We start from the raw sequence: 24,523 nt of genomic DNA on the forward strand, positions 1-24,523 counted from the left end.
ATTTATTCATTTTCCTATCATAGGGGGGCACACTAATCTGTATTAGAGTTGTTGAATGGTCTCAGTGGTGTCAGATTAATAGTGAATAACGAGCACAGGGATGTGGGGGCATAGCATAGTTACCAAAACAAAGACCACTCTCGGCATCGGACACGCCATACAGACCCATTCCACATATATGCCATTTACACAATGCACTCAGGCCACACATGCGCCGCTGCTAGGCCTGCTCCACGCAACTCACACAGCCGTGGTATCAGCAGGTCCTCGTTAGTATAGTGGAGAGTATCCCCGCCTGTCACGCGGGAGACCGGGGTTCGATTCCGCGACGGGGAGAATTGTCACTTTTAGACACATCAATAACCAGAATTATAAAACAAGACTCTTTCTTTTCACTTTGGGCGGTGTAATGTTTTCTGTATGACGCTGTCCAATCAGCTTCTGCACCCTTCCCTGTCCAGCAACACAGTGTGATCTTATAGTATACAGCTTTCATTCCCAATTCTGTATTCAACTGGCTATATCTCAGGCTCTGTCACAGCTAGAACTGTGATTCTACTGTCATATGAAAGATTGGAATCTCCCCTTTCATATGCCACCAGAACCGCGGTTCTAGGTCGCCCACAGCCCGAGATATGGCTGTTTGAATGGATCCCCCTTCCCTCTAGACTGTCTCCTAATGCTGTGAAACAGCATCCTGCTGATAGGACAGAGTCAGAGGCTGGGAGGAAGCCCCACCTCAGGAGAATCGCTGCTGTTACCTCCCAGTTGTCTTATAAATCCTCATTTACATATTTAGAAAAAAGCTCATAACTTTTGAAATAATAAACGTTTTGGGACACAATTTTCACTAGTATTATCAGTGTGACAGCGCCTATCAAATTAGCTAGGAGATAGGGAAGTACAAGTGACAGAGCCTCTTTAAATAGGACGAAATTGCAGTACCAGGATTATTATCTGTCTTACAAGCAGATACATTTAGAAAAATGCTAATTTTCTCTACAATTTTCTCTACGATTCGGATTGTATCGACCACATTTTACCACTTACATAAAGTACAATGTGTCACAAGAAAACAATCTCAGAATGCTTGGATAAATAAAAGAATTCCAAAGTTATTACCACATAAAGAGAAGACAATATGTCATTGCCATATTTATTCATTTTCCTATCATAGGGGGGCACACTAATCTGTATTAGAGTTGTTGAATGGTCTCAGTGGTGTCAGATTAATAGTGAATAACGAGCACAGGGATGTGGGGGCATAGCATAGTTACCAAAACAAAGACCACTCTCGGCATCGGACACGCCATACAGACCCATTCCACATATATGCCATTTACACAATGCACTCAGGCCACACATGCGCCGCTGCTAGGCCTGCTCCACGCAACTCACACAGCCGTGGTATCAGCAGGTCCTCGTTAGTATAGTGGAGAGTATCCCCGCCTGTCACGCGGGAGACCGGGGTTCGATTCCGCGACGGGGAGAATTGTCACTTTTAGACACATCAATAACCAGAATTATAAAACAAGACTCTTTCTTTTCACTTTGGGCGGTGTAATGTTTTCTGTATGACGCTGTCCAATCAGCTTCTGCACCCTTCCCTGTCCAGCAACACAGTGTGATCTTATAGTATACAGCTTTCATTCCCAATTCTGTATTCAACTGGCTATATCTCAGGCTCTGTCACAGCTAGAACTGTGATTCTACTGTCATATGAAAGATTGGAATCTCCCCTTTCATATGCCACCAGAACCGCGGTTCTAGGTCGCCCACAGCCCGAGATATGGCTGTTTGAATGGATCCCCCTTCCCTCTAGACTGTCTCCTAATGCTGTGAAACAGCATCCTGCTGATAGGACAGAGTCAGAGGCTGGGAGGAAGCCCCACCTCAGGAGAATCGCTGCTGTTACCTCCCAGTTGTCTTATAAATCCTCATTTACATATTTAGAAAAAAGCTCATAACTTTTGAAATAATAAACGTTTTGGGACACAATTTTCACTAGTATTATCAGTGTGACAGCGCCTATCAAATTAGCTAGGAGATAGGGAAGTACAAGTGACAGAGCCTCTTTAAATAGGACGAAATTGCAGTACCAGGATTATTATCTGTCTTACAAGCAGATACATTTAGAAAAATGCTAATTTTCTCTACAATTTTCTCTACGATTCGGATTGTATCGACCACATTTTACCACTTACATAAAGTACAATGTGTCACAAGAAAACAATCTCAGAATGCTTGGATAAATAAAAGAATTCCAAAGTTATTACCACATAAAGAGAAGACAATATGTCATTGCCATATTTATTCATTTTCCTATCATAGGGGGGCACACTAATCTGTATTAGAGTTGTTGAATGGTCTCAGTGGTGTCAGATTAATAGTGAATAACGAGCACAGGGATGTGGGGGCATAGCATAGTTACCAAAACAAAGACCACTCTCGGCATCGGACACGCCATACAGACCCATTCCACATATATGCCATTTACACAATGCACTCAGGCCACACATGCGCCGCTGCTAGGCCTGCTCCACGCAACTCACACAGCCGTGGTATCAGCAGGTCCTCGTTAGTATAGTGGAGAGTATCCCCGCCTGTCACGCGGGAGACCGGGGTTCGATTCCGCGACGGGGAGAATTGTCACTTTTAGACACATCAATAACCAGAATTATAAAACAAGACTCTTTCTTTTCACTTTGGGCGGTGTAATGTTTTCTGTATGACGCTGTCCAATCAGCTTCTGCACCCTTCCCTGTCCAGCAACACAGTGTGATCTTATAGTATACAGCTTTCATTCCCAATTCTGTATTCAACTGGCTATATCTCAGGCTCTGTCACAGCTAGAACTGTGATTCTACTGTCATATGAAAGATTGGAATCTCCCCTTTCATATGCCACCAGAACCGCGGTTCTAGGTCGCCCACAGCCCGAGATATGGCTGTTTGAATGGATCCCCCTTCCCTCTAGACTGTCTCCTAATGCTGTGAAACAGCATCCTGCTGATAGGACAGAGTCAGAGGCTGGGAGGAAGCCCCACCTCAGGAGAATCGCTGCTGTTACCTCCCAGTTGTCTTATAAATCCTCATTTACATATTTAGAAAAAAGCTCATAACTTTTGAAATAATAAACGTTTTGGGACACAATTTTCACTAGTATTATCAGTGTGACAGCGCCTATCAAATTAGCTAGGAGATAGGGAAGTACAAGTGACAGAGCCTCTTTAAATAGGACGAAATTGCAGTACCAGGATTATTATCTGTCTTACAAGCAGATACATTTAGAAAAATGCTAATTTTCTCTACAATTTTCTCTACGATTCGGATTGTATCGACCACATTTTACCACTTACATAAAGTGCAATGTGTCACAAGAAAACAATCTCAGAATGCTTGGATAAATAAAAGAATTCCAAAGTTATTACCACATAAAGAGAAGACAATATGTCATTGCCATATTTATTCATTTTCCTATCATAGGGGGGCACACTAATCTGTATTAGAGTTGTTGAATGGTCTCAGTGGTGTCAGATTAATAGTGAATAACGAGCACAGGGATGTGGGGGCATAGCATAGTTACCAAAACAAAGACCACTCTCGGCATCGGACACGCCATACAGACCCATTCCACATATATGCCATTTACACAATGCACTCAGGCCACACATGCGCCGCTGCTAGGCCTGCTCCACGCAACTCACACAGCCGTGGTATCAGCAGGTCCTCGTTAGTATAGTGGAGAGTATCCCCGCCTGTCACGCGGGAGACCGGGGTTCGATTCCGCGACGGGGAGAATTGTCACTTTTAGACACATCAATAACCAGAATTATTAAACAAGACTCTTTCTTTTCACTTTGGGCGGTGTAATGTTTTCTGTATGACGCTGTCCAATCAGCTTCTGCACCCTTCCCTGTCCAGCAACACAGTGTGATCTTATAGTATACAGCTTTCATTCCCAATTCTGTATTCAACTGGCTATATCTCAGGCTCTGTCACAGCTAGAACTGTGATTCTACTGTCATATGAAAGATTGGAATCTCCCCTTTCATATGCCACCAGAACCGTGGTTCTAGGTCGTCCACAGCCCGAGATATGGCTGTTTGAATGGATCCCCCTTCCCTCTAGACTGTCTCCTAATGCTGTGAAACAGCATCCTGCTGATAGGACAGAGTCAGAGGCTGGGAGGAAGCCCTACCTCAGGAGAATCGCTGCTGTTACCTCCCAGTTGTCTTATAAATCCTCATTTACATATTTAGAAAAAAGCTCATAACTTTTGAAATAATAAACGTTTTGGGACACAATTTTCACTAGTATTATCAGTGTGACAGCGCCTATCAAATTAGCTAGGAGATAGGGAAGTACAAGTGACAGAGCCTCTTTAAATAGGACGAAATTGCAGTACCAGGATTATTATCTGTCTTACAAGCAGATACATTTAGAAAAATGCTAATTTTCTCTACAATTTTCTCTACGATTCGGATTGTATCGACCACATTTTACCACTTACATAAAGTACAATGTGTCACAAGAAAACAATCTCAGAATGCTTGGATAAATAAAAGAATTCCAAAGTTATTACCACATAAAGAGAAGACAATATGTCATTGCCATATTTATTCATTTTCCTATCATAGGGGGGCACACTAATCTGTATTAGAGTTGTTGAATGGTCTCAGTGGTGTCAGATTAATAGTGAATAACGAGCACAGGGATGTGGGGGCATAGCATAGTTACCAAAACAAAGACCACTCTCGGCATCGGACACGCCATACAGACCCATTCCACATATATGCCATTTACACAATGCACTCAGGCCACACATGCGCCGCTGCTAGGCCTGCTCCACGCAACTCACACAGCCGTGGTATCAGCAGGTCCTCGTTAGTATAGTGGAGAGTATCCCCGCCTGTCACGCGGGAGACCGGGGTTCGATTCCGCGACGGGGAGAATTGTCACTTTTAGACACATCAATAACCAGAATTATTAAACAAGACTCTTTCTTTTCACTTTGGGCGGTGTAATGTTTTCTGTATGACGCTGTCCAATCAGCTTCTGCACCCTTCCCTGTCCAGCAACACAGTGTGATCTTATAGTATACAGCTTTCATTCCCAATTCTGTATTCAACTGGCTATATCTCAGGCTCTGTCACAGCTAGAACTGTGATTCTACTGTCATATGAAAGATTGGAATCTCCCCTTTCATATGCCACCAGAACCGCGGTTCTAGGTCGCCCACAGCCCGAGATATGGCTGTTTGAATGGATCCCCCTTCCCTCTAGACTGTCTCCTAATGCTGTGAAACAGCATCCTGCTGATAGGACAGAGTCAGAGGCTGGGAGGAAGCCCCACCTCAGGAGAATCGCTGCTGTTACCTCCCAGTTGTCTTATAAATCCTCATTTACATATTTAGAAAAAAGCTCATAACTTTTGAAATAATAAACGTTTTGGGACACAATTTTCACTAGTATTATCAGTGTGACAGCGCCTATCAAATTAGCTAGGAGATAGGGAAGTACAAGTGACAGAGCCTCTTTAAATAGGACGAAATTGCAGTACCAGGATTATTATCTGTCTTACAAGCAGATACATTTAGAAAAATGCTAATTTTCTCTACAATTTTCTCTACGATTCGGATTGTATCGACCACATTTTACCACTTACATAAAGTACAATGTGTCACAAGAAAACAATCTCAGAATGCTTGGATAAATAAAAGAATTCCAAAGTTATTACCACATAAAGAGAAGACAATATGTCATTGCCATATTTATTCATTTTCCTATCATAGGGGGGCACACTAATCTGTATTAGAGTTGTTGAATGGTCTCAGTGGTGTCAGATTAATAGTGAATAACGAGCACAGGGATGTGGGGGCATAGCATAGTTACCAAAACAAAGACCACTCTCGGCATCGGACACGCCATACAGACCCATTCCACATATATGCCATTTACACAATGCACTCAGGCCACACATGCGCCGCTGCTAGGCCTGCTCCACGCAACTCACACAGCCGTGGTATCAGCAGGTCCTCGTTAGTATAGTGGAGAGTATCCCCGCCTGTCACGCGGGAGACCGGGGTTCGATTCCGCGACGGGGAGAATTGTCACTTTTAGACACATCAATAACCAGAATTATTAAACAAGACTCTTTCTTTTCACTTTGGGCGGTGTAATGTTTTCTGTATGACGCTGTCCAATCAGCTTCTGCACCCTTCCCTGTCCAGCAACACAGTGTGATCTTATAGTATACAGCTTTCATTCCCAATTCTGTATTCAACTGGCTATATCTCAGGCTCTGTCACAGCTAGAACTGTGATTCTACTGTCATATGAAAGATTGGAATCTCCCCTTTCATATGCCACCAGAACCGCGGTTCTAGGTCGCCCACAGCCCGAGATATGGCTGTTTGAATGGATCCCCCTTCCCTCTAGACTGTCTCCTAATGCTGTGAAACAGCATCCTGCTGATAGGACAGAGTCAGAGGCTGGGAGGAAGCCCCACCTCAGGAGAATCGCTGCTGTTACCTCCCAGTTGTCTTATAAATCCTCATTTACATATTTAGAAAAAAGCTCATAACTTTTGAAATAATAAACGTTTTGGGACACAATTTTCACTAGTATTATCAGTGTGACAGCACCTATCAAATTAGCTAGGAGATAGGGAAGTACAAGTGACAGAGCCTCTTTAAATAGGACGAAATTGCAGTACCAGGATTATTATCTGTCTTACAAGCAGATACATTTAGAAAAATGCTAATTTTCTCTACAATTTTCTCTACGATTCGGATTGTATCGACCACATTTTACCACTTACATAAAGTACAATGTGTCACAAGAAAACAATCTCAGAATGCTTGGATAAATAAAAGAATTCCAAAGTTATTACCACATAAAGAGAAGACAATATGTCATTGCCATATTTATTCATTTTCCTATCATAGGGGGGCACACTAATCTGTATTAGAGTTGTTGAATGGTCTCAGTGGTGTCAGATTAATAGTGAATAACGAGCACAGGGATGTGGGGGCATAGCATAGTTACCAAAACAAAGACCACTCTCGGCATCGGACACGCCATACAGACCCATTCCACATATATGCCATTTACACAATGCACTCAGGCCACACATGCGCCGCTGCTAGGCCTGCTCCACGCAACTCACACAGCCGTGGTATCAGCAGGTCCTCGTTAGTATAGTGGAGAGTATCCCCGCCTGTCACGCGGGAGACCGGGGTTCGATTCCGCGACGGGGAGAATTGTCACTTTTAGACACATCAATAACCAGAATTATTAAACAAGACTCTTTCTTTTCACTTTGGGCGGTGTAATGTTTTCTGTATGACGCTGTCCAATCAGCTTCTGCACCCTTCCCTGTCCAGCAACACAGTGTGATCTTATAGTATACAGCTTTCATTCCCAATTCTGTATTCAACTGGCTATATCTCAGGCTCTGTCACAGCTAGAACTGTGATTCTACTGTCATATGAAAGATTGGAATCTCCCCTTTCATATGCCACCAGAACCGTGGTTCTAGGTCGTCCACAGCCCGAGATATGGCTGTTTGAATGGATCCCCCTTCCCTCTAGACTGTCTCCTAATGCTGTGAAACAGCATCCTGCTGATAGGACAGAGTCAGAGGCTGGGAGGAAGCCCTACCTCAGGAGAATCGCTGCTGTTACCTCCCAGTTGTCTTATAAATCCTCATTTACATATTTAGAAAAAAGCTCATAACTTTTGAAATAATAAACGTTTTGGGACACAATTTTCACTAGTATTATCAGTGTGACAGCGCCTATCAAATTAGCTAGGAGATAGGGAAGTACAAGTGACAGAGCCTCTTTAAATAGGACGAAATTGCAGTACCAGGATTATTATCTGTCTTACAAGCAGATACATTTAGAAAAATGCTAATTTTCTCTACAATTTTCTCTACGATTCGGATTGTATCGACCACATTTTACCACTTACATAAAGTACAATGTGTCACAAGAAAACAATCTCAGAATGCTTGGATAAATAAAAGAATTCCAAAGTTATTACCACATAAAGAGAAGACAATATGTCATTGCCATATTTATTCATTTTCCTATCATAGGGGGGCACACTAATCTGTATTAGAGTTGTTGAATGGTCTCAGTGGTGTCAGATTAATAGTGAATAACGAGCACAGGGATGTGGGGGCATAGCATAGTTACCAAAACAAAGACCACTCTCGGCATCGGACACGCCATACAGACCCATTCCACATATATGCCATTTACACAATGCACTCAGGCCACACATGCGCCGCTGCTAGGCCTGCTCCACGCAACTCACACAGCCGTGGTATCAGCAGGTCCTCGTTAGTATAGTGGAGAGTATCCCCGCCTGTCACGCGGGAGACCGGGGTTCGATTCCGCGACGGGGAGAATTGTCACTTTTAGACACATCAATAACCAGAATTATAAAACAAGACTCTATCTTTTCACTTTGGGCGGTGTAATGTTTTCTGTATGACGCTGTCCAATCAGCTTCTGCACCCTTCCCTGTCCAGCAACACAGTGTGATCTTATAGTATACAGCTTTCATTCCCAATTCTGTATTCAACTGGCTATATCTCAGGCTCTGTCACAGCTAGAACTGTGATTCTACTGTCATATGAAAGATTGGAATCTCCCCTTTCATATGCCACCAGAACCGTGGTTCTAGGTCGTCCACAGCCCGAGATATGGCTGTTTGAATGGATCCCCCTTCCCTCTAGACTGTCTCCTAATGCTGTGAAACAGCATCCTGCTGATAGGACAGAGTCAGAGGCTGGGAGGAAGCCCTACCTCAGGAGAATCGCTGCTGTTACCTCCCAGTTGTCTTATAAATCCTCATTTACATATTTAGAAAAAAGCTCATAACTTTTGAAATAATAAACGTTTTGGGACACAATTTTCACTAGTATTATCAGTGTGACAGCGCCTATCAAATTAGCTAGGAGATAGGGAAGTACAAGTGACAGAGCCTCTTTAAATAGGACGAAATTGCAGTACCAGGATTATTATCTGTCTTACAAGCAGATACATTTAGAAAAATGCTAATTTTCTCTACAATTTTCTCTACGATTCGGATTGTATCGACCACATTTTACCACTTACATAAAGTACAATGTGTCACAAGAAAACAATCTCAGAATGCTTGGATAAATAAAAGAATTCCAAAGTTATTACCACATAAAGAGAAGACAATATGTCATTGCCATATTTATTCATTTTCCTATCATAGGGGGGCACACTAATCTGTATTAGAGTTGTTGAATGGTCTCAGTGGTGTCAGATTAATAGTGAATAACGAGCACAGGGATGTGGGGGCATAGCATAGTTACCAAAACAAAGACCACTCTCGGCATCGGACACGCCATACAGACCCATTCCACATATATGCCATTTACACAATGCACTCAGGCCACACATGCGCCGCTGCTAGGCCTGCTCCACGCAACTCACACAGCCGTGGTATCAGCAGGTCCTCGTTAGTATAGTGGAGAGTATCCCCGCCTGTCACGCGGGAGACCGGGGTTCGATTCCGCGACGGGGAGAATTGTCACTTTTAGACACATCAATAACCAGAATTATAAAACAAGACTCTATCTTTTCACTTTGGGCGGTGTAATGTTTTCTGTATGACGCTGTCCAATCAGCTTCTGCACCCTTCCCTGTCCAGCAACACAGTGTGATCTTATAGTATACAGCTTTCATTCCCAATTCTGTATTCAACTGGCTATATCTCAGGCTCTGTCACAGCTAGAACTGTGATTCTACTGTCATATGAAAGATTGGAATCTCCCCTTTCATATGCCACCAGAACCGTGGTTCTAGGTCGTCCACAGCCCGAGATATGGCTGTTTGAATGGATCCCCCTTCCCTCTAGACTGTCTCCTAATGCTGTGAAACAGCATCCTGCTGATAGGACAGAGTCAGAGGCTGGGAGGAAGCCCTACCTCAGGAGAATCGCTGCTGTTACCTCCCAGTTGTCTTATAAATCCTCATTTACATATTTAGAAAAAAGCTCATAACTTTTGAAATAATAAACGTTTTGGGACACAATTTTCACTAGTATTATCAGTGTGACAGCGCCTATCAAATTAGCTAGGAGATAGGGAAGTACAAGTGACAGAGCCTCTTTAAATAGGACGAAATTGCAGTACCAGGATTATTATCTGTCTTACAAGCAGATACATTTAGAAAAATGCTAATTTTCTCTACAATTTTCTCTACGATTCGGATTGTATCGACCACATTTTACCACTTACATAAAGTACAATGTGTCACAAGAAAACAATCTCAGAATGCTTGGATAAATAAAAGAATTCCAAAGTTATTACCACATAAAGAGAAGACAATATGTCATTGCCATATTTATTCATTTTCCTATCATAGGGGGGCACACTAATCTGTATTAGAGTTGTTGAATGGTCTCAGTGGTGTCAGATTAATAGTGAATAACGAGCACAGGGATGTGGGGGCATAGCATAGTTACCAAAACAAAGACCACTCTCGGCATCGGACACGCCATACAGACCCATTCCACATATATGCCATTTACACAATGCACTCAGGCCACACATGCGCCGCTGCTAGGCCTGCTCCACGCAACTCACACAGCCGTGGTATCAGCAGGTCCTCGTTAGTATAGTGGAGAGTATCCCCGCCTGTCACGCGGGAGACCGGGGTTCGATTCCGCGACGGGGAGAATTGTCACTTTTAGACACATCAATAACCAGAATTATAAAACAAGACTCTATCTTTTCACTTTGGGCGGTGTAATGTTTTCTGTATGACGCTGTCCAATCAGCTTCTGCACCCTTCCCTGTCCAGCAACACAGTGTGATCTTATAGTATACAGCTTTCATTCCCAATTCTGTATTCAACTGGCTATATCTCAGGCTCTGTCACAGCTAGAACTGTGATTCTACTGTCATATGAAAGATTGGAATCTCCCCTTTCATATGCCACCAGAACCGCGGTTCTAGGTCGCCCACAGCCCGAGATATGGCTGTTTGAATGGATCCCCCTTCCCTCTAGACTGTCTCCTAATGCTGTGAAACAGCATCCTGCTGATAGGACAGAGTCAGAGGCTGGGAGGAAGCCCCACCTCAGGAGAATCGCTGCTGTTACCTCCCAGTTGTCTTATAAATCCTCATTTACATATTTAGAAAAAAGCTCATAACTTTTGAAATAATAAACGTTTTGGGACACAATTTTCACTAGTATTATCAGTGTGACAGCGCCTATCAAATTAGCTAGGAGATAGGGAAGTACAAGTGACAGAGCCTCTTTAAATAGGACGAAATTGCAGTACCAGGATTATTATCTGTCTTACAAGCAGATACATTTAGAAAAATGCTAATTTTCTCTACAATTTTCTCTACGATTCGGATTGTATCGACCACATTTTACCACTTACATAAAGTACAATGTGTCACAAGAAAACAATCTCAGAATGCTTGGATAAATAAAAGAATTCCAAAGTTATTACCACATAAAGAGAAGACAATATGTCATTGCCATATTTATTCATTTTCCTATCATAGGGGGGCACACTAATCTGTATTAGAGTTGTTGAATGGTCTCAGTGGTGTCAGATTAATAGTGAATAACGAGCACAGGGATGTGGGGGCATAGCATAGTTACCAAAACAAAGACCACTCTCGGCATCGGACACGCCATACAGACCCATTCCACATATATGCCATTTACACAATGCACTCAGGCCACACATGCGCCGCCGCTAGGCCTGCTCCACGCAACTCACACAGCCGTGGTATCAGCAGGTACTGGTTAGTATAGTGGAGAGTATCCCGGCCTGTCATGCGGGAGACCGGGGTTTGATTCCCCGACGGGGAGAATTGTCACTTTTAGACACATCAATAACCAGAATTATAAAACAAGACTCTTTCTTTTCACTTTGGGCGGTGTAATGTTTTCTGTATGACGCTGTCCAATCAGCTTCTGCACCCTTCCCTGTCCAGCAACACAGTGTGATCTTATAGTATACAGCTTTCATTCCCAATTCTGTATTCAACTGGCTATATCTCAGGCTCTGTCACAGCTAGAACAGCTAGAAGATTGGAATCTCCCCTTTCATATGCCACCAGAACCGTGGTTCTAGGTCGTCCACAGCCCGAGATATGGCTGTTTGAATGGATCCCCCTTCCCTCTAGACTGTCTCCTAATGCTGTGAAACAGCATCCTGCTGATAGGACAGAGTCAGAGGCTGGGAGGAAGCCCCACCTCAGGAGAATCGCTGCTGTTACCTCCCAGTTGTCTTATAAATCCTCATTTACATATTTAGAAAAAAGCTCATAACTTTTGAAATAATAAACGTTTTGGGACACAATTTTCACTAGTATTATCAGTGTGACAGCGCCTATCAAATTAGCTAGGAGATAGGGAAGTACAAGTGACAGAGCCTCTTTAAATAGGACGAAATTGCAGTACCAGGATTATTATCTGTCTTACAAGCAGATACATTTAGAAAAATGCTAATTTTCTCTACAATTTTCTCTACGATTCGGATTGTATCGACCACATTTTACCACTTACATAAAGTACAATGTGTCACAAGAAAACAATCTCAGAATGCTTGGATAAATAAAAGAATTCCAAAGTTATTACCACATAAAGAGAAGACAATATGTCATTGCCATATTTATTCATTTTCCTATCATAGGGGGGCACACTAATCTGTATTAGAGTTGTTGAATGGTCTCAGTGGTGTCAGATTAATAGTGAATAACGAGCACAGGGATGTGGGGGCATAGCATAGTTACCAAAACAAAGACCACTCTCGGCATCGGACACGCCATACAGACCCATTCCACATATATGCCATTTACACAATGCACTCAGGCCACACATGCGCCGCTGCTAGGCCTGCTCCACGCAACTCACACAGCCATGGTATCAGCAGGTCCTCGTTAGTATAGTGGAGAGTATCCCCGCCTGTCACGCGGGAGACCGGGGTTCGATTCCCCGACGGGGAGAATTGTCACTTTTAGACACATCAATAACCAGAATTATAAAACAAGACTCTTTCTTTTCACTTTGGGCGGTGTAATGTTTTCTGTATGACGCTGTCCAATCAGCTTCTGCACCCTTCCCTGTCCAGCAACACAGTGTGATCTTATAGTATACAGCTTTCATTCCCAATTCTGTATTCAACTGGCTATATCTCAGGCTCTGTCACAGCTAGAACAGCTAGAAGATTGGAATCTCCCCTTTCATATGCCACCAGAACCGTGGTTCTAGGTCGTCCACAGCCCGAGATATGGCTGTTTGAATGGATCCCCCTTCCCTCTAGACTGTCTCCTAATGCTGTGAAACAGCATCCTGCTGATAGGACAGAGTCAGAGGCTGGGAGGAAGCCCCACCTCAGGAGAATCGCTGCTGTTACCTCCCAGTTGTCTTATAAATCCTCATTTACATATTTAGAAAAAAGCTCATAACTTTTGAAATAATAAACGTTTTGGGACACAATTTTCACTAGTATTATCAGTGTGACAGCGCCTATCAAATTAGCTAGGAGATAGGGAAGTACAAGTGACAGAGCCTCTTTAAATAGGACGAAATTGCAGTACCAGGATTATTATCTGTCTTACAAGCAGATACATTTAGAAAAATGCTAATTTTCTCTACAATTTTCTCTACGATTCGGATTGTATCGACCACATTTTACCACTTACATAAAGTACAATGTGTCACAAGAAAACAATCTCAGAATGCTTGGATAAATAAAAGAATTCCAAAGTTATTACCACATAAAGAGAAGACAATATGTCATTGCCATATTTATTCATTTTCCTATCATAGGGGGGCACACTAATCTGTATTAGAGTTGTTGAATGGTCTCAGTGGTGTCAGATTAATAGTGAATAACGAGCACAGGGATGTGGGGGCATAGCATAGTTACCAAAACAAAGACCACTCTCGGCATCGGACACGCCATACAGACCCATTCCACATATATGCCATTTACACAATGCACTCAGGCCACACATGCGCCGCTGCTAGGCCTGCTCCACGCAACTCACACAGCCGTGGTATCAGCAGGTCCTCGTTAGTATAGTGGAGAGTATCCCCGCCTGTCACGCGGGAGACCGGGGTTCGATTCCCCGACGGGGAGAATTGTCACTTTTAGACACATCAATAACCAGAATTATAAAACAAGACTCTTTCTTTTCACTTTGGGCGGTGTAATGTTTTCTGTATGACGCTGTCCAATCAGCTTCTGCACCCTTCCCTGTCCAGCAACACAGTGTGATCTTATAGTATACAGCTTTCATTCCCAATTCTGTATTCAACTGGCTATATCTCAGGCTCTGTCACAGCTAGAACAGCTAGAAGATTGGAATCTCCCCTTTCATATGCCACCAGAACCGTGGTTCTAGGTCGTCCACAGCCCGAGATATGGCTGTTTGAATGGATCCCCCTTCCCTCTAGACTGTCTCCTAATGCTGTGAAACAGCATCCTGCTGATAGGACAGAGTCAGAGGCTGGGAGGAAGCCCCACCTCAGGAGAATCGCTGCTGTTACCTCCCAGTTGTCTTATAAATCCTCATTTACATATTTAGAAAAAAGCTCATAACTTTTGAAATAATAAACGTTTTGGGACACAATTTTCACTAGTATTATCAGTGTGACAGCGCCTATCAAATTAGCTAGGAGATAGGGAAGTACAAGTGACAGAGCCTCTTTAAATAGGACGAAATTGCAGTACCAGGATTATTATCTGTCTTACAAGCAGATACATTTAGAAAAATGCTAATTTTCTCTACAATTTTCTCTACGATTCGGATTGTATCGACCACATTTTACCACTTACATAAAGTACAATGTGTCACAAGAAAACAATCTCAGAATGCTTGGATAAATAAAAGAATTCCAAAGTTATTACCACATAAAGAGAAGACAATATGTCATTGCCATATTTATTCATTTTCCTATCATAGGGGGGCACACTAATCTGTATTAGAGTTGTTGAATGGTCTCAGTGGTGTCAGATTAATAGTGAATAACGAGCACAGGGATGTGGGGGCATAGCATAGTTACCAAAACAAAGACCACTCTCGGCATCGGACACGCCATACAGACCCATTCCACATATATGCCATTTACACAATGCACTCAGGCCACACATGCGCCGCTGCTAGGCCTGCTCCACGCAACTCACACAGCCGTGGTATCAGCAGGTCCTCGTTAGTATAGTGGAGAGTATCCCCGCCTGTCACGCGGGAGACCGGGGTTCGATTCCCCGACGGGGAGAATTGTCACTTTTAGACACATCAATAACCAGAATTATAAAACAAGACTCTTTCTTTTCACTTTGGGCGGTGTAATGTTTTCTGTATGACGCTGTCCAATCAGCTTCTGCACCCTTCCCTGTCCAGCAACACAGTGTGATCTTATAGTATACAGCTTTCATTCCCAATTCTGTATTCAACTGGCTATATCTCAGGCTCTGTCACAGCTAGAACTGTGATTCTACTGTCATATGAAAGATTGGAATCTCCCCTTTCATATGCCACCAGAACCGTGGTTCTAGGTCGTCCACAGCCCGAGATATGGCTGTTTGAATGGATCCCCCTTCCCTCTAGACTGTCTCCTAATGCTGTGAAACAGCATCCTGCTGATAGGACAGAGTCAGAGGCTGGGAGGAAGCCCCACCTCAGGAGAATCGCTGCTGTTACCTCCCAGTTGTCTTATAAATCCTCATTTACATATTTAGAAAAAAGCTCATAACTTTTGAAATAATAAACGTTTTGGGACACAATTTTCACTAGTATTATCAGTGTGACAGCGCCTATCAAATTAGCTAGGAGATAGGGAAGTACAAGTGACAGAGCCTCTTTAAATAGGATGAAATTGCAGTACCAGGATTATTATCTGTCTTACAAGCAGATACATTTAGAAAAATGCTAATTTTCTCTACAATTTTCTCTACGATTCGGATTGTATCGACCACATTTTACCACTTACATAAAGTACAATGTGTCACAAGAAAACAATCTCAGAATGCTTGGATAAATAAAAGAATTCCAAAGTTATTACCACATAAAGAGAAGACAATATGTCATTGCCATATTTATTCATTTTCCTATCATAGGGGGGCACACTAATCTGTATTAGAGTTGTTGAATGGTCTCAGTGGTGTCAGATTAATAGTGAATAACGAGCACAGGGATGTGGGGGCATAGCATAGTTACCAAAACAAAGACCACTCTCGGCATCGGACACGCCATACAGACCCATTCCACATATATGCCATTTACACAATGCACTCAGGCCACACATGCGCCGCTGCTAGGCCTGCTCCACGCAACTCACACAGCCGTGGTATCAGCAGGTCCTCGTTAGTATAGTGGAGAGTATCCCCGCCTGTCACGCGGGAGACCGGGGTTCGATTCCCCGACGGGGAGAATTGTCACTTTTAGACACATCAATAACCAGAATTATAAAACAAGACTCTTTCTTTTCACTTTGGGCGGTGTAATGTTTTCTGTATGACGCTGTCCAATCAGCTTCTGCACCCTTCCCTGTCCAGCAACACAGTGTGATCTTATAGTATACAGCTTTCATTCCCAATTCTGTATTCAACTGGCTATATCTCAGGCTCTGTCACAGCTAGAACAGCTAGAAGATTGGAATCTCCCCTTTCATATGCCACCAGAACCGTGGTTCTAGGTCGTCCACAGCCCGAGATATGGCTGTTTGAATGGATCCCCCTTCCCTCTAGACTGTCTCCTAATGCTGTGAAACAGCATCCTGCTGATAGGACAGAGTCAGAGGCTGGGAGGAAGCCCCACCTCAGGAGAATCGCTGCTGTTACCTCCCAGTTGTCTTATAAATCCTCATTTACATATTTAGAAAAAAGCTCATAACTTTTGAAATAATAAACGTTTTGGGACACAATTTTCACTAGTATTATCAGTGTGACAGCGCCTATCAAATTAGCTAGGAGATAGGGAAGTACAAGTGACAGAGCCTCTTTAAATAGGACGAAATTGCAGTACCAGGATTATTATCTGTCTTACAAGCAGATACATTTAGAAAAATGCTAATTTTCTCTACAATTTTCTCTACGATTCGGATTGTATCGACCACATTTTACCACTTACATAAAGTACAATGTGTCACAAGAAAACAATCTCAGAATGCTTGGATAAATAAAAGAATTCCAAAGTTATTACCACATAAAGAGAAGACAATATGTCATTGCCATATTTATTCATTTTCCTATCATAGGGGGGCACACTAATCTGTATTAGAGTTGTTGAATGGTCTCAGTGGTGTCAGATTAATAGTGAATAACGAGCACAGGGATGTGGGGGCATAGCATAGTTACCAAAACAAAGACCACTCTCGGCATCGGACACGCCATACAGACCCATTCCACATATATGCCATTTACACAATGCACTCAGGCCACACATGCGCCGCTGCTAGGCCTGCTCCACACAACTCACACAGCCGTGGTATCAGCAGGTCCTCGTTAGTATAGTGGAGAGTATCCCCGCCTGTCACGCGGGAGACCGGGGTTCGATTCCCCGACGGGGAGAATTGTCACTTTTAGACACATCAATAACCAGAATTATAAAACAAGACTCTTTCTTTTCACTTTGGGCGGTGTAATGTTTTCTGTATGACGCTGTCCAATCAGCTTCTGCACCCTTCCCTGTCCAGCAACACAGTGTGATCTTATAGTATACAGCTTTCATTCCCAATTCTGTATTCAACTGGCTATATCTCAGGCTCTGTCACAGCTAGAACAGCTAGAAGATTGGAATCTCCCCTTTCATATGCCACCAGAACCGTGGTTCTAGGTCGTCCACAGCCCGAGATATGGCTGTTTGAATGGATCCCCCTTCCCTCTAGACTGTCTCCTAATGCTGTGAAACAGCATCCTGCTGATAGGACAGAGTCAGAGGCTGGGAGGAAGCCCCACCTCAGGAGAATCGCTGCTGTTACCTCCCAGTTGTCTTATAAATCCTCATTTACATATTTAGAAAAAAGCTCATAACTTTTGAAATAATAAACGTTTTGGGACACAATTTTCACTAGTATTATCAGTGTGACAGCGCCTATCAAATTAGCTAGGAGATAGGGAAGTACAAGTGACAGAGCCTCTTTAAATAGGACGAAATTGCAGTACCAGGATTATTATCTGTCTTACAAGCAGATACATTTAGAAAAATGCTAATTTTCTCTACAATTTTCTCTACGATTCGGATTGTATCGACCACATTTTACCACTTACATAAAGTACAATGTGTCACAAGAAAACAATCTCAGAATGCTTGGATAAATAAAAGAATTCCAAAGTTATTACCACATAAAGAGAAGACAATATGTCATTGCCATATTTATTCATTTTCCTATCATAGGGGGGCACACTAATCTGTATTAGAGTTGTTGAATGGTCTCAGTGGTGTCAGATTAATAGTGAATAACGAGCACAGGGATGTGGGGGCATAGCATAGTTACCAAAACAAAGACCACTCTCGGCATCGGACACGCCATACAGACCCATTCCACATATATGCCATTTACACAATGCACTCAGGCCACACATGCGCCGCTGCTAGGCCTGCTCCACGCAACTCACACAGCCGTGGTATCAGCAGGTCCTCGTTAGTATAGTGGAGAGTATCCCCGCCTGTCACGCGGGAGACCGGGGTTTGATTCCCCGACGGGGAGAATTGTCACTTTTAGACACATCAATAACCAGAATTATAAAACAAGACTCTTTCTTTTCACTTTGGGCGGTGTAATGTTTTCTGTATGACGCTGTCCAATCAGCTTCTGCACCCTTCCCTGTCCAGCAACACAGTGTGATCTTATAGTATACAGCTTTCATTCCCAATTCTGTATTCAACTGGCTATATCTCAGGCTCTGTCACAGCTAGAACTGTGATTCTACTGTCATATGAAAGATTGGAATCTCCCCTTTCATATGCCACCAGAACCGTGGTTCTAGGTCGTCCACAGCCCGAGATATGGCTGTTTGAATGGATCCCCCTTCCCTCTAGACTGTCTCCTAATGCTGTGAAACAGCATCCTGCTGATAGGACAGAGTCAGAGGCTGGGAGGAAGCCCCACCTCAGGAGAATCGCTGCTGTTACCTCCCAGTTGTCTTATAAATCCTCATTTACATATTTAGAAAAAAGCTCATAACTTTTGAAATAATAAACGTTTTGGGACACAATTTTCACTAGTATTATCAGTGTGACAGCGCCTATCAAATTAGCTAGGAGATAGGGAAGTACAAGTGACAGAGCCTCTTTAAATAGGACGAAATTGCAGTACCAGGATTATTATCTGTCTTACAAGCAGATACATTTAGAAAAATGCTAATTTTCTCTACAATTTTCTCTACGATTCGGATTGTATCGACCACATTTTACCACTTACATAAAGTACAATGTGTCACAAGAAAACAATCTCAGAATGCTTGGATAAATAAAAGAATTCCAAAGTTATTACCACATAAAGAGAAGACAATATGTCATTGCCATATTTATTCATTTTCCTATCATAGGGGGGCACACTAATCTGTATTAGAGTTGTTGAATGGTCTCAGTGGTGTCAGATTAATAGTGAATAACGAGCACAGGGATGTGGGGGCATAGCATAGTTACCAAAACAAAGACCACTCTCGGCATCGGACACGCCATACAGACCCATTCCACATATATGCCATTTACACAATGCACTCAGGCCACACATGCGCCGCTGCTAGGCCTGCTCCACGCAACTCACACAGCCGTGGTATCAGCAGGTCCTCGTTAGTATAGTGGAGAGTATCCCCGCCTGTCACGCGGGAGACCGGGGTTCGATTCCGCGACGGGGAGAATTGTCACTTTTAGACACATCAATAACCAGAATTATAAAACAAGACTCTTTCTTTTCACTTTGGGCGGTGTAATGTTTTCTGTATGACGCTGTCCAATCAGCTTCTGCACCCTTCCCTGTCCAGCAACACAGTGTGATCTTATAGTATACAGCTTTCATTCCCAATTCTGTATTCAACTGGCTATATCTCAGGCTCTGTCACAGCTAGAACTGTGATTCTACTGTCATATGAAAGATTGGAATCTCCCCTTTCATATGCCACCAGAACCGCGGTTCTAGGTCGTCCACAGCCCGAGATATGGCTGTTTGAATGGATCCCCCTTCCCTCTAGACTGTCTCCTAATGCTGTGAAACAGCATCCTGCTGATAGGACAGAGTCAGAGGCTGGGAGGAAGCCCCACCTCAGGAGAATCGCTGCTGTTACCTCCCAGTTGTCTTATAAATCCTCATTTACATATTTAGAAAAAAGCTCATAACTTTTGAAATAATAAACGTTTTGGGACACAATTTTCACTAGTATTATCAGTGTGACAGCGCCTATCAAATTAGCTAGGAGATAGGGAAGTACAAGTGACAGAGCCTCTTTAAATAGGACGAAATTGCAGTACCAGGATTATTATCTGTCTTACAAGCAGATACATTTAGAAAAATGCTAATTTTCTCTACAATTTTCTCTACGATTCGGATTGTATCGACCACATTTTACCACTTACATAAAGTACAATGTGTCACAAGAAAACAATCTCAGAATGCTTGGATAAATAAAAGAATTCCAAAGTTATTACCACATAAAGAGAAGACAATATGTCATTGCCATATTTATTCATTTTCCTATCATAGGGGGGCACACTAATCTGTATTAGAGTTGTCGAATGGTCTCAGTGGTGTCAGATTAATAGTGAATAACGAGCACAGGGATGTGGGGGCATAGCATAGTTACCAAAACAAAGACCACTCTCGGCATCGGACACGCCATACAGACCCATTCCACATATATGCCATTTACACAATGCACTCAGGCCACACATGCGCCGCCGCTAGGCCTGCTCCACGCAACTCACACAGCCGTGGTATCAGCAGGTCCTCGTTAGTATAGTGGAGAGTATCCCCGCCTGTCACGCGGGAGACCGGGGTTCGATTCCGCGACGGGGAGAATTGTCACTTTTAGACACATCAATAACCAGAATTATAAAACAAGACTCTTTCTTTTCACTTTGGGCGGTGTAATGTTTTCTGTATGACGCTGTCCAATCAGCTTCTGCACCCTTCCCTGTCCAGCAACACAGTGTGATCTTATAGTATACAGCTTTCATTCCCAATTCTGTATTCAACTGGCTATATCTCAGGCTCTGTCACAGCTAGAACTGTGATTCTACTGTCATATGAAAGATTGGAATCTCCCCTTTCATATGCCACCAGAACCGTGGTTCTAGGTCGTCCACAGCCCGAGATATGGCTGTTTGAATGGATCCCCCTTCCCTCTAGACTGTCTCCTAATGCTGTGAAACAGCATCCTGCTGATAGGACAGAGTCAGAGGCTGGGAGGAAGCCCCACCTCAGGAGAATCGCTGCTGTTACCTCCCAGTTGTCTTATAAATCCTCATTTACATATTTAGAAAAAAGCTCATAACTTTTGAAATAATAAACGTTTTGGGACACAATTTTCACTAGTATTATCAGTGTGACAGCGCCTATCAAATTAGCTAGGAGATAGGGAAGTACAAGTGACAGAGCCTCTTTAAATAGGACGAAATTGCAGTACCAGGATTATTATCTGTCTTACAAGCAGATACATTTAGAAAAATGCTAATTTTCTCTACAATTTTCTCTACGATTCGGATTGTATCGACCACATTTTACCACTTACATAAAGTACAATGTGTCACAAGAAAACAATCTCAGAATGCTTGGATAAATAAAAGAATTCCAAAGTTATTACCACATAAAGAGAAGACAATATGTCATTGCCATATTTATTCATTTTCCTATCATAGGGGGGCACACTAATCTGTATTAGAGTTGTTGAATGGTCTCAGTGGTGTCAGATTAATAGTGAATAACGAGCACAGGGATGTGGGGGCATAGCATAGTTACCAAAACAAAGACCACTCTCGGCATCGGACACGCCATACAGACCCATTCCACATATATGCCATTTACACAATGCACTCAGGCCACACATGCGCCGCCGCTAGGCCTGCTCCACGCAACTCACACAGCCGTGGTATCAGCAGGTACTGGTTAGTATAGTGGAGAGTATCCCCGCCTGTCACGCGGGAGACCGGGGTTTGATTCCCCGACGGGGAGAATTGTCACTTTTAGACACATCAATAACCAGAATTATAAAACAAGACTCTTTCTTTTCACTTTGGGCGGTGTAATGTTTTCTGTATGACGCTGTCCAATCAGCTTCTGCACCCTTCCCTGTCCAGCAACACAGTGTGATCTTATAGTATACAGCTTTCATTCCCAATTCTGTATTCAACTGGCTATATCTCAGGCTCTGTCACAGCTAGAACTGTGATTCTACTGTCATATGAAAGATTGGAATCTCCCCTTTCATATGCCACCAGAACCGTGGTTCTAGGTCGTCCACAGCCCGAGATATGGCTGTTTGAATGGATCCCCCTTCCCTCTAGACTGTCTCCTAATGCTGTGAAACAGCATCCTGCTGATAGGACAGAGTCAGAGGCTGGGAGGAAGCCCCACCTCAGGAGAATCGCTGCTGTTACCTCCCAGTTGTCTTATAAATCCTCATTTACATATTTAGAAAAAAGCTCATAACTTTTGAAATAATAAACGTTTTGGGACACAATTTTCACTAGTATTATCAGTGTGACAGCGCCTATCAAATTAGCTAGGAGATAGGGAAGTACAAGTGACAGAGCCTCTTTAAATAGGACGAAATTGCAGTACCAGGATTATTATCTGTCTTACAAGCAGATACATTTAGAAAAATGCTAATTTTCTCTACAATTTTCTCTACGATTCGGATTGTATCGACCACATTTTACCACTTACATAAAGTACAATGTGTCACAAGAAAACAATCTCAGAATGCTTGGATAAATAAAAGAATTCCAAAGTTATTACCACATAAAGAGAAGACAATATGTCATTGCCATATTTATTCATTTTCCTATCATAGGGGGGCACACTAATCTGTATTAGAGTTGTTGAATGGTCTCAGTGGTGTCAGATTAATAGTGAATAACGAGCACAGGGATGTGGGGGCATAGCATAGTTACCAAAACAAAGACCACTCTCGGCATCGGACACGCCATACAGACCCATTCCACATATATGCCATTTACACAATGCACTCAGGCCACACATGCGCCGCTGCTAGGCCTGCTCCACGCAACTCACACAGCCGTGGTATCAGCAGGTCCTCGTTAGTATAGTGGAGAGTATCCCCGCCTGTCACGCGGGAGACCGGGGTTCGATTCCCCGACGGGGAGAATTGTCACTTTTAGACACATCAATAACCAGAATTATAAAACAAGACTCTTTCTTTTCACTTTGGGCGGTGTAATGTTTTCTGTATGACGCTGTCCAATCAGCTTCTGCACCCTTCCCTGTCCAGCAACACAGTGTGATCTTATAGTATACAGCTTTCATTCCCAATTCTGTATTCAACTGGCTATATCTCAGGCTCTGTCACAGCTAGAACTGTGATTCTACTGTCATATGAAAGATTGGAATCTCCCCTTTCATATGCCACCAGAACCGTGGTTCTAGGTCGTCCACAGCCCGAGATATGGCTGTTTGAATGGATCCCCCTTCCCTCTAGACTGTCTCCTAATGCTGTGAAACAGCATCCTGCTGATAGGACAGAGTCAGAGGCTGGGAGGAAGCCCCACCTCAGGAGAATCGCTGCTGTTACCTCCCAGTTGTCTTATAAATCCTCATTTACATATTTAGAAAAAAGCTCATAACTTTTGAAATAATAAACGTTTTGGGACACAATTTTCACTAGTATTATCAGTGTGACAGCGCCTATCAAATTAGCTAGGAGATAGGGAAGTACAAGTGACAGAGCCTCTTTAAATAGGACGAAATTGCAGTACCAGGATTATTATCTGTCTTACAAGCAGATACATTTAGAAAAATGCTAATTTTCTCTACAATTTTCTCTACGATTCGGATTGTATCGACCACATTTTACCACTTACATAAAGTACAATGTGTCACAAGAAAACAATCTCAGAATGCTTGGATAAATAAAAGAATTCCAAAGTTATTACCACATAAAGAGAAGACAATATGTCATTGCCATATTTATTCATTTTCCTATCATAGGGGGGCACACTAATCTGTATTAGAGTTGTTGAATGGTCTCAGTGGTGTCAGATTAATAGTGAATAACGAGCACAGGGATGTGGGGGCATAGCATAGTTACCAAAACAAAGACCACTCTCGGCATCGGACACGCCATACAGACCCATTCCACATATATGCCATTTACACAATGCACTCAGGCCACACATGCGCCGCTGCTAGGCCTGCTCCACGCAACTCACACAGCCGTGGTATCAGCAGGTCCTCGTTAGTATAGTGGAGAGTATCCCCGCCTGTCACGCGGGAGACCGGGGTTCGATTCCGCGACGGGGAGAATTGTCACTTTTAGACACATCAATAAC

At 43.0% G+C, this 24,523-nt stretch overlaps 7 non-coding genes across 7 annotated transcripts; all 7 read left to right on the forward strand.

Annotated features, from left to right (window-relative positions):
• The first annotated feature begins 12,943 nt into the window (after positions 1 to 12,943).
• TRNAD-GUC (transfer RNA aspartic acid (anticodon GUC)) lies at positions 12,944 to 13,015 on the forward strand. The gene has a single exon. It is a non-coding gene; the product is annotated as a tRNA-Asp (tRNA).
• A 1,067-nt stretch (positions 13,016 to 14,082) lies between these two features.
• On the forward strand, positions 14,083 to 14,154 carry TRNAD-GUC (transfer RNA aspartic acid (anticodon GUC)). Its single transcript has one exon. It is a non-coding gene; the product is annotated as a tRNA-Asp (tRNA).
• Positions 14,155 to 15,221: 1,067 nt separating this feature from the next.
• Positions 15,222 to 15,293, forward strand: TRNAD-GUC (transfer RNA aspartic acid (anticodon GUC)). The gene has a single exon. It is a non-coding gene; the product is annotated as a tRNA-Asp (tRNA).
• Positions 15,294 to 16,375: 1,082 nt separating this feature from the next.
• On the forward strand, positions 16,376 to 16,447 carry TRNAD-GUC (transfer RNA aspartic acid (anticodon GUC)). The gene has a single exon. It is a non-coding gene; the product is annotated as a tRNA-Asp (tRNA).
• A 1,067-nt stretch (positions 16,448 to 17,514) lies between these two features.
• TRNAD-GUC (transfer RNA aspartic acid (anticodon GUC)) lies at positions 17,515 to 17,586 on the forward strand. Its single transcript has one exon. It is a non-coding gene; the product is annotated as a tRNA-Asp (tRNA).
• A 1,067-nt stretch (positions 17,587 to 18,653) lies between these two features.
• TRNAD-GUC (transfer RNA aspartic acid (anticodon GUC)) lies at positions 18,654 to 18,725 on the forward strand. The gene has a single exon. It is a non-coding gene; the product is annotated as a tRNA-Asp (tRNA).
• A 4,544-nt stretch (positions 18,726 to 23,269) lies between these two features.
• Positions 23,270 to 23,341, forward strand: TRNAD-GUC (transfer RNA aspartic acid (anticodon GUC)). The gene has a single exon. It is a non-coding gene; the product is annotated as a tRNA-Asp (tRNA).
• Positions 23,342 to 24,523: the final 1,182 nt, after the last annotated feature.

The sequence above is a fragment of the Rhinoderma darwinii genome, chromosome 3 (genome assembly GCF_050947455.1).
Source record: "Rhinoderma darwinii isolate aRhiDar2 chromosome 3, aRhiDar2.hap1, whole genome shotgun sequence".
NCBI lineage: Eukaryota > Metazoa > Chordata > Amphibia > Anura > Rhinodermatidae > Rhinoderma > Rhinoderma darwinii.